Below are 4,783 nucleotides of genomic sequence, written 5' to 3'. Positions count from 1 at the left end.
CTAAAGTTTGGACTATCCGGAATTAACCATTGTAGGATATCCAACGAACGTCTTTCTGACTAGTCGCACTTACATTTTGGATAGTCGAATTGTCATTCAGAGATTATCCTGTAACCACCGTAATTGTGCTAGGTCAAAACTACAGATAGAGGATATCTATAATTCGTTTTGACCTAGGCAAAACTCAATTACAGATAATCTGCAATGAGTTCCATTGAAACGAACATTCAAGGCCTCCGTCACACATCTTAATGAAACAATTGCAGATATCTGTAAGTCAGGTTTGACGTAAAGCGAATGAAAAGTTAAAGATATCTCCCAAACGTCATTATGACCAGTGCAATTATTGTGCATGGACGTTCAATGTGTTGCACGGGCTGCAAGGCCATTAAAAGGCGATTAAAGAACCTTCTTCGCCTCCTGGCTGCTCCCGACCATCCGGTACTAATTAGGCTAACAGTTAAGCGGTGCTAGTTCTAATGTGATTTGATGATTTGAACAAACAACACCGCCCCTCTGCTTCCCGCCTAAAAGTGGGATGGCCGGGCCTAAAATTTGCATACAGATATCTGGCAACGGTTATTCACCGTCGCCTAAAGTCAAAAACTCTAATCTCAAGATATCTGTAATTACATTTTGACTAGGGCACGATAATGAAAGTATACAGATATCTCCAATCTCAGATATCTCTAACAAAAATTCATTTCAAGAGCATCTATAACTTCCATAATAGATATCTACAATTAAATTAATTGACCTAATCCTAACTCAGTTTGAATTCTCACACGTCATTTTGAACTAAGTCATAATTCCAGTTACAGTATGCCTACAACTCCATTTTCGCCTAGTCAACAACTTAATTTAAGAATATATGTAAATGGAAACATGTAGATAGTCTTGAATTGGAGGTGAATTAAAAGATTCTTGAACGTGGAAGTTATGACTAGTCCAGAAATGCAAAATGCGTAGATAAATCTCTAAAGCTGGAATTACAGAATATGCTAACAATTCATTGCAGATTCGTAATTCAACATAGGTGGAATATTGGAACCTGAATTGTTAGATATCCGTATGATAAACCCCCCCATACAAATGAATGGCAAAAGTGACGTCACTTTGTCGCTAGGAAGAATGTCACTTTGTGAAATATTTGAAAAAAATGACAATTGTGGATAGGAAGAATGTAGTTGGCGGAATATCTAAAAATGGTTCCTTTTTTGACCCTAAGGCAAGAAACTGAATTAGAGATATTCTGCCAACACGATATCCAGTCTAGCTGTCTAATGTTATTAAATGGCTTGCCAATAATTTCAACTTGTGTATTGGGAGCCAGGCGGAGAAAGCGGATCGAGCGGACAAGGCGGGAAAGGCGGGAAAAAAAAAGTTAAAAAGTGTTTTTAACTTTTTATGAACGCGCCAGAGCCATAAAAGGGACTAGCCATGCGATTAGACCAATTGGGGAATGTCTAGATCCTGTGACGGTCCTTTGGTCAAAGTGGGTCCCGCAGCGAAACAACCCGCGTAACTTGGGTTCCTAACCAAAACATTCGTTCCGAAATGGCCGCTTGGAGTATTAACAGGCGGCCGTAGCAGGAGAGCCGGTATTGTACGACGTGGGCGGCGTCTTCGGGCAGGTGAGCAGGGCAGGGCAACCAAAAGCAAACCGGATCTCTCTGTCATCCCCATGTCGATCCGCGGTAAATGAAGAGGCTGTTGGCTACCAGCAGTTGTTGCACGGGCGGGCTTTTTATCCCGAGTGACGTGCGGGTCCGCCCCCTGTTAAATTGAGAAGCAAGAACGAAAGGCCCCCGACAGAGGCGGCAAAACGCTTCAGCGGGGCGGACCCCCCAGGGCGGCTTTGCGTAACTGTCCCGCTTTTGGACGCTTTTGGTCTGACGTACCAGTTTTAGTGTAGTGTACCCCCCTGAAACCCAAAAACGCTCCTCTTCCTAAAGCCCCCAACTGTGAACATTGTAACGCAGGGCATTTACCAGCTCTTTATTTATATATGATATATCTGAAACTATGTTCACCAGGACGATGTCTGTCAGGTGTTAACCAACCGAGCTGGCATGATGACTGAATGTGAACATGACACAATCTTTCCCACCCACGCATTCCTTTGTTGAAATGTGTGTGCAGCACGTGCAGCAGCTGTGTGGGTTATAAGCTGAAGTAAAGACGTTACGCGAAAGAAGCCCAGTGCTGTCGTTTCCCTGAATGACTTGTTAAAGTTATTAAAAAACGTCCAACGTGTGTTGGTCATGAAAGGAAAATGCACTTAAAACCCAAGCACCAATAAAACACGAAGGAGAGAATGCAAACTCTTCATTACTGTGGGTCAAAAAAATCTTCCTCATCGATGAAAAGTTCCTTCAAGTAAGTCGTAAGTTGTTTCCCAATGAGGTTGCAGAGAAGAAATTCACCAACAGACAAAATATCTGCTCGAACCTCACATGTTTTCTTGTCATAGGGTTTAACGATTTCTCCAAGAAGTGAAGACAAAGCTTCAAATTTCAAATTTGAGTCCAAATACATGGTTGAGGACGATGAGAGCAAAGTTGTTGCTTCCTTCTCTAGTTCACAATGTGTGTGTGCTGAGTTCTCTCTCTACACTGAAACCTATTTTTAACATGAAACTTAGACAAAAGAATTTTCTTTCACTTTCATTTTGATTCATATCTGGAAGAATCTCTGCTGCCTGGTTGCTTTGACATCAAGCAAACAAATACTTCAATGGTCTGTTTGAATGACTCACAAATGTTGCTTGTCTGCTAAGTAATCTATCTAGTTAGCTATCACTGAATTACAAACTGGATGTGTGTTACAACATTTCTGGGGAAAATGCTGTATTAAGTTACTGCTAATGCAAACCAAACATTTCCTGATACTGCACCTTCACATTAAAAGCATTTCACTGGAGAAACACAAGTTGACTTTTATTCTGAAGTAGTCACAGGAAACGCAGTGTGGAATATTGCAGGGAGTAATGACAACAAGTTCAAAGTTCATTCAGTGATAGGAAAACCATCTCTTTATTCATATACAGTAACAAATGAACAGTTAACAAATCCTGTAAATAAGAACTAACTTAGAAATAACTATAAAGTCATAATGCTTTGATAAAATAAATAATCAGATGCCAATTTTATCAGTTTCTTAAACACAAGGTTCTATAAATATTTTCTCATCTTAGCTGGTGGGCCTAAAACTTGGTTTTAAATCAGTATTTCTCTTCTGCAGTAAACACTTAACACTTAAAACAAAGCATCCTTAGTTACTATATGTGAAGAGATTAACACTCAAGACCTCAGTTACTTTTCTTTTCAGAACTGTGTGGGTGCGGTGACAAGTTTTCTGTTTTTCCCCATTGATCCCGCCTACTTCAACAGTGAGAGGAGTACAGACGAAACACAAATACAGAATTATCACATAAAATGACAAAATATATTTTTGTTTAATATTTTTGACAGAAATATTTTTGTTCTAGTTCAGTCCTACTGCTCATAGTCAGAACCCGATTGAGGAAATGGGGTTTCAGGGCCTTTAAAAGAGTTTTATGTTTAGGTCCATCATATTTTACCATAAAAGAATGACAGACACAACTTTTTTTTTTCATTTTAAATGAAACACAAATACTTACAGAAACAAAAACTGTTGATTACTATACATTGTTTAGCACTTTGTAACTGTAAAGCACTTTGTGACTTATGTCTGTGAAAATTGCTATATAAATACATTTTACTTACTTACTATATCATATCAGCAGTAAACCAAGCCAGAAACTCCATGACAAAACAAAGTAATGTGTATTTGCTTTTGGCCCAGTATCAGTTTATAAATATTTAAACCAGTTCGACTTCGACCTGTGGCCCTTTGCTGCGTGTCATCCCCTTTCTTTCTTTCTCCCCCTTTCCTGTCACTCTTCAGCTATCACTATCGATTAAAGGCAATAAAGCCCCCTAAAGTAAAAAAAGAAATACTTAAACCAAGGATGAATATAATTCTATACACAAGTGATCTCGCTCTAATTATACATCAATAAATTCAGCAGTTGTGTCAACTCCACGCATCATCATCTTCACTGCCTCTGTCACCGTCATCCTCATCATCATCATCATCATCATCATCATCATCATTGCAACTGTCAGCAACAATTTCATCATCGTGTGTGCTGTTGTTATTTTCCTCGTCATCATAATCATCGTCATTGACATTGGCATCATCATCGCTTTCCTTGTCGTTGTTATCGCCATCACCAGAGCCATTTTCATCGCCATCATCATCATAATGGAAAATGTCATCAACATTGCCATCATCATTGCTTTCATCGTCATCATCGTCATAATGGCAAATGTCAACGCCATTGCCGTCATCATGTTTGCCATTGTTGTCGCCATCATAATCGCCACTGATGATGTCATCGTCTTCACTGTCATCGACATCAGGACCATCATCGCTTTCATCGTTGTCGCCATCCCTATCACCATAGCCATTTCCATCGCCATTGCAATTATCACTGACACTGCCATCATCAGATTTGCTACCGTCTTTGCTGTCATTGTCATCATCATTGCCATCGTCATTACCGTCACCATCCTCATCTCCCTCGTCATCCTCCTTTAATTCCTTAATCAGAATGCCGTAAGGTCGAATAGAGCTCTCCACTATATTTCTCTCCTCCTTGGCAGATGCTCCTTCACGAACAGGAATGAGCCAGTAGTCATCTCTTTGGCAAATCTCTCTCTTTTCTGGATTGATTCGATTTTGTAGGATCACTTTG

The 4,783-nt window shown here is 39.8% G+C and overlaps 1 protein-coding gene across 1 annotated transcript in view; it reads left to right on the top strand.

Moving 5' to 3' along the window:
• Positions 1-4,783, top strand: part of fhod3a (formin homology 2 domain containing 3a) — a 58,494-nt gene that overhangs the window by 29,701 nt on the left and 24,010 nt on the right.

The sequence above is a fragment of the Morone saxatilis genome, unplaced genomic scaffold (assembly GCF_004916995.1).
Source record: "Morone saxatilis isolate NCDOM2014 unplaced genomic scaffold, NCSU_SB_2.0 Contig9, whole genome shotgun sequence".
In the NCBI taxonomy this organism is placed as follows: Eukaryota; Metazoa; Chordata; class Actinopteri; family Moronidae; genus Morone; species Morone saxatilis.
The sequence above is the reverse complement of the archived record's forward strand: the minus strand, read 5'-3'. Positions and strand labels throughout refer to the sequence as shown.